This window comes from Quercus robur, chromosome 8 (genome assembly GCF_932294415.1).
Source record: "Quercus robur chromosome 8, dhQueRobu3.1, whole genome shotgun sequence".
Lineage (NCBI taxonomy): Eukaryota > Viridiplantae > Streptophyta > Magnoliopsida > Fagales > Fagaceae > Quercus > Quercus robur.
Genome location: NC_065541.1, coordinates 8,447,077 through 8,457,233, shown reverse-complemented (window position 1 = coordinate 8,457,233; position 10,157 = coordinate 8,447,077). Strand labels below are relative to the sequence as shown.

Genomic DNA, 10,157 nt, shown 5'->3' with positions numbered 1-10,157 from the left:
TCCTCTCTTTGACTTTTATTTATTGTTTCTATCTAGGGTCTATATCTTACCGTCTAGAACAATATAAGACATAAGCATCCTTAAGAAGCATTCTTTCTTTTTCACCTTTAAGGTATGTTTGTTTGGTGGAATTTTAAGGAGGATGGAAAATTGAGGAGAGAAAAGTGGAAAAATAGCTTTTTTTATTGGTTATTTGGTTGGGAGGGGGAGAAAAAGTGACCCAAGCCCACCAAAATATTCTCTCCAAAATAGGGAGAAAACTTGAGTGGAAAAAAGCTCAAGTCTAAGCTGACCAAAATGCCCACGTGCAATTTTTTTTTTTCTTTTTTTTGTTCCTTTATTCTTTTTTTCTAATTTTTTTTTTTTTTTTTTTTTTTTTTTTAATAAATGTGTTACTTTTTTGTTTTCTTTAATGGGGGACATATTGTAAATTTATACCAACTTCATTTTCCATCTTCTCATTTTTCTTCTCAACCAAACAAAGAAGTTTTTCATTTCTCCACTTTTCCATCCTCCCAAACACTAAGGCTTCGCTTGAGAGGAGGGAATGGAAAGGAATGAAAAGAATCATTTTAGAATATTCTTCCTTTCCCTTGTTTGAGAGTTTTAATGGAGGAAATGGAAAACACATTCCCTTGTTTGGGAGTTTAAGTAGGAGAGAATGGAATGGATAGGAGGGAACACTCATTCATCTCTATTCCCTTTAAACCTCAAATTTTTATTCCCCCCCGAAATTGGGAGGAATTTGAGGGAATGAAATTAGATTTAATGATTTTTTTACTAAAACTCCCAAAATACCCCTGTATATTCAACTCTTTATTTTAAAATAAATGTCTAATAGTAATATTGTCATAAAATGATTCTGTTTCATTTCCTCCATTTTGCTCCCAAACAAAATTACTTACTGTTAGAAATACTGAATGATTGTATTGTATTTCTCAAGTAATAGAATATACATAAGTGCCTTTATATAGGAGGCAGAGTGTGCAGTACAAGTAAGTGTGCTGTACAAGTAAACAAGGTGGGCTTAAAGCCCACATACCCTAATACACGTTAACAACCCCCCTCAAGCTCAAGGTGGATGTGAGACCAACTTGAGGTTGTCAACCAAAGTGCGAAGACGTCCCTTAGGATGTGACTTGGTGAAGATATCTGCAAGTTGATCTTTAGAAGAAACTGAGATCAGCTTGAGAGCACCATGGACAAGATGATAACGAATGAAATGACAATTGATCTCGATGTGTTTAGTCCGTTCATGGAAGACATCATTGTGAGCAATATGAATGGCACTCTGGTTGTCACAATAAAGAGGAGTAGCAGAGGATGTGGATACACCTAAGTCTTTGAGAAGCCATCGTAGTCAAAGGAGCTCAGATGTGGTATCAGCAAGGGCACGATATTCTGCTTCAGTACTGGAGCGGGCCACATGAGTTTATTTCTTACTTCGCCAAGAAATCAGAGAAGAACCAAGAAGAAAGCAATAGCCAGTGGTGGACCTGCGATCAGTGGGATCTCCTGCCCAATCAGCATCAAAAAATGCACGAAGAACAAGAGGAGACTGAGCAGAGTAGAAAAGACCATGGAAGAGAGTGCCCTTTAGGTATTGAAGTATGCGCAGAACAGCAGCATAGTGAGTCAATCGTGGAGCAGACAGATACTGACTCACCTGGTGAACAGCATAGGAAATGTCTGGACGAGTGACAATGAGATAAACTAGGCTGCCAACCAAGCGTCTGTAAAGAGAGGGATTAGACAACGGTTTCCCCCCTAACGGAGTCAGATGCGCATTAAGCTCAACTGGAGTGTCAACAGTCTTACTATCAGTGAGTCCAGCTCGAGACAAGAGTTCAGAGGCATACTTGGCTTGAGTAATATAAAGTCCATCTGTAGAATGAGTGATTTCAAGACCCAAGAAGTAGCTGAGATGTCCAAGATCTTTCATCTCAAACTGCTGACTGAGAAAACCCTTGAGTTCTTGAATGCCACTAAGGTCATCACCAGTTATGATCATATCATCCACATACAGGAGAAGTAACATAGTGCCTTTGTCAGTGCGACAAAGAAATAAGGCAGAATCATAATGACTGGCCATGTAACCTAAGCGACAGATGGTAGAGCTGAATTTGGCAAACCAAGCTCGTGGAGCTTGTTTAAGGCCATTAAGAGCACGCCGAAGGTAACCATGTTAAATATTAGCATTGATACAGTTCAGCCTAACGGCCTACATTCACGGAGGAAACCCTAAAAGGCTACATTAATAATATATTAAAGTGTAGTACAGATCCTTGTGTTACAATGAATTATAACATGTGTATATATAGTAGACTAAACACTAAACTAATAGACTTCTAGTACAAGTAGGAGACTTGGCTTGCACACAAAGTAGAATTAGGCTTGGGCTTATGCTAATGGGCTAATATATCTTTAACACCCCCTCTCAAACTCAAGATGGAAACTTGATGAAATCTTGAGATTTGATAAGGTTGAGGAAGGCAATGGTCTTGCAGTGTTGATGCGACTTCTAACGGTGGCTTGACTGTACTGGAGAGTTTTGACGGCAGCAGTAGGAAGCCAAAGAAGATGAACGCAGCGAAAAAAAACACCGAGGAAGACAAAAATTGCTCTTAAATATACCGTAAGGACAGAAAACCATGGTCATAGGAAGGTGGCTCCGATACCATGTTAGAAATACTGAATGATTATATTGTATTTCTCAAGTAATAGAATATACATAAGTGCCTTTATATAGGAGGCAGAGTGTGCAGTACAAGTAAGTGTGCTGTACAAGTAAACAAGGTGGGCCTAAAGCCCACATACCCTAATACACGTTAACACTTACATTCTATTAATTTTCATTCCTTTCCATTCCTTTATTTTAAAACATCCAATCAAGATTACTTAATTCCATTCCATTCCATTCTATCACTCAAATATCATCACTCATCACTCAAATATCATTATTCATCACTCATTAACCTATAACTCATTTCTTATAACTTAAAAATCCCTAAAACACACCCCAACATTGTTTGGCACCTAAACCCAGTTCAATTTCCAATCCAAAAACTCAAAAAACTCACATTTTTGTGGGACCCACTCATTAGCCATTGTGTAGTGCACACAGAACGGCTACCTGTGGATTCCTTCTCTTTTGTTTGCATTACCCTTACTCCTCTTTTATTTGCATTACCCTTATTTCCTTTGTCTTATTTCCTTCAGCTCTCAAACCCCAAAGGCTCTAAACCTTGGAGATCATCTCCTCCATCCTGCTCCCAACTGCGCTGAAGCCATGGATCCTTCCTACATCATCTTCCTCCTTCCTCGTCCCTGAAACTGAACCCACTAAGTACCTCTACACCTCCTTTCTCCATCTTCAGCCCTGAAACCGAACCTAGAAAACTCTGTTTCGGTGCTTTGCTCCTCATTCAAATTAGCAGTGGTTGACAGTAAGAGGAATCTGACGACTCGGAGGAAAATTACCAAGACCAGTGTATGAATTTTTCCCACATCTTTTCTAAAATTTTAGGGAACAAATGAACTTATTTTTCTGGGTATGTCATGGTATTCAATAAAGTTTATTTCTTTATTGTTGCAAGGTTGTTTATGTGTCTATGATGAATGGATAATAGTATACATGGGTTTTTTTTTTTACGATGTGGTATTTTTTTTTCACAAGTGGCAGCCACGGCTCAAGTTGGAGTGTCTTCCTTTAACCAGAATAGCGAAGCAAAAAAGATGGAGAAACCGTCCAGCTCCAAACTTCTCCTTCAGATGGGTGTGCAAGACCGGAATGGGAGGGAGCTTTTGTAGTGGGTCTAGGAGCTTCTTAAGAAGAAAGTGAAGTGTGATTAAAAGGAAAAAAGTTGATTGTGTAGAAAATGAATTATGACTATTGGGGGGAGTAAAGACTAAGCAGTAACGAGACTACACTCTAACTATGGGGCCCAACATGTGAGGGAAATTATCATCTTGCCATCATAACTCAATTTTTATAACTTGAAAACAATAATTTTTTGCTTCTGAATTCAATAACTCATAACTCAAAAAAGAGAGATATGAGTGATGGAAACAAAAAATGGAAACAAAGCCAAACAAGGATTGCATGCGTGAGACCCACATATTTTGAGTGATGAGTGATGGAAATAGAGTGATGAGTTATTGAAAACTATAAATCCAAACAACCCCTAAATCTCTTATATCATCTTCTTATTTTATATCCTTCCACTTTTCCACTCCACCAACCAAATGGATTCTTATTGTCTCTATGTAAGGTCTATATCTTACAACCTAAAACAATAGGCTTCCTTAATAAGACAGAAGCTTCCTTGAGAAGATTCTCTTTTCTCACTTTCACCTTTTATTGACTCTATCTATAGGATCTATGGGTCTGTTTGGATAGAACTTATTTTGCTGAAACTGAAAACTGAAAATACTGTAGCAAAATAATTTTTAAATGTGTAAATAGTACTGTGGGACCCATTTTTAATGAAAAAATTGATAAAAAATGAAATTTGTGGGTCCGTAAACAGTGCACGGATGCACTGTTCACGGAAGATCGGTCAAAAGTTGCAGCTACTGTTCATGTACCATACATGAACAGTACTGCTTGTTAGGGGAAAAGGCGTGAAAAAAAAAAAAAAAAAAAAAAAAAAGGGAAAACGCAGCAAACGTGGATCCAAACTATGCCTATATCTTACAACCTAGAACAATAGGCTTCTATTATAAGACTTTCTCTTTACTCTCTTTCAACTTAGTTTTGTATTTTCAAACAACTCTACTCTCTCTATCTCTCTCTCTCTCTGGTGAGCCATGAGGCCAAGATAATGAGAAATTCCACCATCTTCCTTGATCTCTTTGTAACCTCACCTGTTGGTGAACGAGTCCTAAATTTCAATGAGATTTGCTATGCTAGCAAAGAGTGCTTCGACTTTGGTTTCCATTATGTAATCGAAGGCACACAACGACTTTAGATTTGGTGTCATATTTAGCATCACTACCATCTTCACTCTCTCTACCTCCAAGCTGTTCACAATCTTCACTCACCCCCAAATAAATCTCTCTCTCTCTCTCTCTCTCTCTCTCTCTCTCTCTTTTTAATTTCTATTTTTGGTTTAAATTTTTTAAATTCCTATATATTTTTATAGTTGTTAGCCATTATAATTTTTTTGATTACTCATAAACATCTTGATTTCTAGATTATGGTTGTTTCCAATTCTATATAACCCAATAACATCTTATTGATTGTATTTGTTTGATAGTAGCTTAGTTTTGTAATTGGAAGCATGATGTATTTAGTATGTTATTCTTGTTTACATAATTTTCCAAGATTTAAGCATTTTTATTTAATTTTGTTGGATTTCAAGCTCAAATTGATAAAGAGCTCAAGCAACAAACTTATCAAAACAAGCCAAGCCGAGCTTGAACACTTGACATTTATTAACAAGCCAAGCTCAAACATACACTACTCAGAAAAGTTCAGCTCGTTTACAGTCTTATGTAAAATGGCATAAAGCATAAAATATAGCTAATCAAGTCCAAATATCATAAAATATTGTTAAGAAAAAAAAATGATATTTTAATAATAGAATAGATCTTTCAAAAAGCGGTGAGGTAAAATTTATTAAAAAGAGAGAGAGAGAGAGAGAGAGAGAGAGAGAGAGAGAGTTTTTATACTAAAATAAACAAGCTAATGTGAATGCGAGGATGGGGTTCTCAATAGTCTATAAAACTATAAAGTTTTATATCTAAATGTATGAGTTGCCATTTCCCAATGATAAAATAAATAAATGAATTTCCAGGTTATCATATTCTTGGGAAAATTATAATTTACTACCCTAAACTTTTCGAATGCGTGTTTTACACCCCAAATTATGACCCTTGTTACACTTTGCACTCCAACTTTAAATTTGTTGTTAACTTAGATGACAACTTAAGGTTTATGGTGCAAAGTGTAATCAGATGTATAGTTTAAGGTGATAAATTGTAGTTTTTCTTCTGTTTTTAAAACATTGAAAATATGAGCAATTAGGTATTTTCATGTGGTTCTATATTTTTCCATCTAACTTAATAGCAAGCTTGATGTCAGGGTATAAAGTGTAACAAGGATTATAGTTTAGGGTGTAAAATATACATTCCAAAATTTAGGGTATAAAGTATAATTAGGGTATAATTTAGGGTAGTAAAGTATAATTTCCCACATATTTTTAGTGATAATGAGAAACCAATAATAATTGCATAAAAACTAATATCATAAACTATTATTATAAAATTCATTCATAAAATTTTATGATTTTTTTTTTCTTTTCTCCATCATAATAGTTGCAAAATATTTCTCAATTAGGTTTTTTATCTTGAGGTCACCAAGAATTAGTAGGATTGATATTGTACCCTAACAATAATATACCACTAGGGGGAAGGGTTTGAGTTTAATTGGTACCTCTCCATATACAAAGTACTTGGGGTCTAGAAGGGAAAGAGTTCAAACCGCAGAATTAGCAGCATTTTGAAACAATCTCAAAAAATAAAAATAAAAATAAATAAATAAAAAGAAGAAGAAGAAGAAGAAGAAGAAGAAAAGAAAAAGAAGTAATAGTTCTCAAGATTATACTATTGGTTTAAAGATCCTTGATAAGTATTCAGTATCATGATTCCTCAAATTGTTAAGTGCAAGCCAAATTGACTTGGGTTTTCACGGCAAAGAATAATACATTTACCCCATAATTTGAAACTTTTTCTAGAAACTTTCTAAATATTTATCATACGATAAAAATGTTAGAATGCTTGTTATGTTTGTGGCACAACATATGAGAACATTGTAGGACCATTTTTTTGAAAGGTTCCACAAGCCCAAACCCAATGAGGATTTATGGGTCTATTCAAGGGCCAAACAAGATGTGAGATATTGAGTGAAGGAATTGGGTTCGATCCCACTGCGGCCAATTGAGTCATTTTAACTGATCGATTTGTGCACAAGCAAGTCCAAGAAATATGTATGTATGTATGTGTGTATTTTTGCAAGAACTATGGAAGCAACATAATATTGGGAAATATAAATATATTCAGTGAACTCTTATTAATAAGACAAATAACCCATATACAAATTTTTTGAGGGAATGGTATAAAACCCATAAGCCCCAAACTTCACAGACTTAAGTGAACTTTGAGGTCTACAAATCTTGCAAAGTATGGATCCCTGGATTGATGTATAGCCCCCAGGAAATACTACAAAAAAGGACCACTACTTTCTGGGAGCTTGACCTAGGTTCTATATTCTCATTATAATTTCCAATTTTCTTTATTACTTTATGTTTTACTCTTTCTAATATTTCTCTTTCATTCTCTACTTGTTGTTTTTCTTCCATGGATGATTCCTCCCGGCCCTTTTATACTAGTCTTAGAGGTTCTCAAAATTACTATCTTCTCCTTTGCCTTGATCTTGCTGCTTGCCCTTGTGTTGAAGCTTTGGGCATTTTTTTTCCATTCTCGTTCTTGTTTCTCTTTCTTGGGAACTTGTCCCTGAAAGCACCTTTGGTAGTTTTCCTCTTATAGGAGATACATTTTTCCAACCAATTCTAGCATTGGCTAAGGTCAACAAGGATCGGTCTCTTCTCAAGGCTGGTGAGAAGGACATTTTGAAGATTTCTTCACTTTGATAGGGACTCTACGTATCATGCCTCCTTCCTAAAATGGTATAGATCCTTTATTGATTTGGGTGAACCTTTAAAGTCTGTTGGACATCTTTCTCTATCCATTATTTTTCTTTTTGGACGAGGTTCCTCAAGCCTCTCCCTCATGGACTGGTTGGTTTTCACCTCTAGGTCTTAAGGTTTTGTGGGATCATTTGTCCCTTTCAATCCTTTCTCTAAGGGAACTTGGCCTTCCATGGCCTTTTCCTTGGTAAACCCTATTTAGGCTCCCCCATTTGCTGGGCTGGTCTCATTCGAGAACCTTTTCACTTGCACCCTTTTATAAGGTCGTTTGCACCTTGTTTTTGAGGCCATTTTCCTTCTTTCTTTCATGTTGGGCTTTTGCCCCATTCTACTTTTAGTTCATTTGCCTCTTTTGCATTAGCATTCCCATGAAGCCATGGGTCCCTCATACCCATGAAAGGCCCATGGTCTGTAGCCTGGGATGGATATGTTCCTGTAATTTTTTGGGTATCAACAAACATAAAATCGAATATATTGAGAGTATGATTGCTTTTTACGGGTGTAAATTCAAAAGTAAACAAGAACATAATTCCTAAAAATTATATTGAATAACCAATACAAAAAGAAAGAAGTTTATGACCAAGAAAAACAAAACGAAACGAAAAAAAAAAAAAAAAAAACCCTGCCCAAATCTTTACGTATTAGTGCCTACTTTTAGTTTTTGTGGCATAAAAGGTCAAATAAAAATGCTAGTTACCTAGAATTCAATATTAGCATCATGATTTTAAAAATTAATACCGTGAAAGAACTGGAAAAGAAACTAATTTACATTATAAATAATTTAATTATTATTTATTTAAATTATATAAATAATTAATAATTTTTTTATATACTAAAACTAACAAACCAATACTAATAAATATGTTTCCTTAACAAACATACAAGTATATAACATCTTTTTATAGAACTTAAAATAATAACATTAAGGAGGACGGACCAAAAAAACAGATTCGGAGAAAATTATCAAATGAAAGAAAGAGAATCAACAATCAAAAGCAAAGGAAAAAGGAAAATAATCAAAATACCTGATGAAGCAGAGCACGGAGGATGGACCAAAGAAAAAAAAAAAAAAAAAAAAAAAAAAAAAAAAAAAAAAAAAAAAAAAAAAAACCTAGATTTCAGAAATGCAGAATCAAGTAATCAAAAATCAAAAGCAAAGGAAAATGAAGATAAGTTCAATACCTAATGATTGATGAAGCCACTGAAGCAAAGAGGGCGAGATCAAGACAAAGGGGGAAAAAAAAAACCCAAATTTCAGAAATTTAGAATCAAGTAATCAAAAATCAAAAGCAAAGGAAAAAGGAAAATAAGTTCCATACCTGATGATTGATGAAGCCACTGAAGCAGAGAGGGTGAGACCGCGAGAGAGAGAGAAAAAAAAAAATCAGAAGCAGTCTAGCAGATCGTGACCGTGAGGATGAAAAGCTGAACAGAGGCCGTGAGAAGGGAAAAAAAATTGAGAGATTCAGAGGCAGAACAGAGGCTTCACCATGAGCTTGAGAGTTGAGTGAGGTGAGACTCTCACTGTGAGAGTGAGACAGAGGTGTGAGATAGAGATTAGAGAGGCTTGAGAGTATGAACAGGTGTTTAGGTTAGTTTTTAGGTTTCCTTTGTACAAGTTAAAAAAATGGTGTAGTTTAGCGTCCGATTTAATACAGCTTATTTTGTTGAAAATTGAAAACAATGTAAGAAAATAATTTTTAAATGTGTAAATAGTATTATGGAACCCATTTTTAGTATTTTTTTTTTAAATAAAATGGTTGTGGGTCTCATGAACAATATGTGAACAGTGCACAATGTCTCCTGCAAAGTGTAATTCGTGTGTATGAACAGTGTAGGTTACTGTTCATAAGCCTAAATACACTGTTCATGTCCCATGAACAGTGCAAGAGGCGTTAAAAAAAAAAAAAAAAAACGCAAACGCGAAATCGTCCGTATCCAAACCACACCTAAGTGGACAACCCAACCAGCCCTTAACCGATTTGACCCTAGGTTTTCGATTTTCCAATTGAACCGATTAGTTTCCAGATTTTCCCGATTTTTTATGGATTTTTGGTTTTTACCCATAACCAGACCGAATTGAAAGTCGGTTCCCAGTTGAACCGATCGGACTGGCCAGTCCGGTTTGGTTTTTAAAACCATGATCAGTATCACTTACTTTTTTTTTTCTTTTCTTTTTTTTCAATACTATATATATATATATATATATATATATTAAGAAACAGTAATACTTATTAGAACACACAAACACGAAAGTAATATATAGTTTTTTAAACAGACTTATAATACATTACACGAAAGTACTACTATACTATTAAGTATTGAGTCATTGACACTAACAAGAAAGAGGGAAAAAAATTCTAACATAAAGGCATACCATAAACTCCTCTTAAATGTCATAGTTACCACTGACTTCTTGAAAGTTAAGCAATCCTAAGATTTTGTGTT

At 35.1% G+C, this 10,157-nt stretch overlaps 1 long non-coding RNA gene across 2 annotated transcripts; it reads right to left on the bottom strand.

The window, feature by feature from the left end:
• Nucleotides 1-7,067: 7,067 nt before the first annotated feature.
• On the bottom strand, nt 7,068-9,313 carry LOC126694445 (uncharacterized). 2 transcript variants are annotated; one of them, XR_007645766.1, is made up of 3 exons: nt 9,029-9,313; nt 8,892-8,910; nt 7,068-8,142 (listed from the first exon to the last, which is right to left on the bottom strand). It is a non-coding gene; the product is annotated as an uncharacterized LOC126694445 (long non-coding RNA). The 2 variants fall into 2 exon arrangements; XR_007645767.1 differs by lacking the exon at nt 7,068-8,142 and adding an exon at nt 8,593-8,734.
• Between the last annotated feature and the right edge of the window lie 844 nt (nt 9,314-10,157).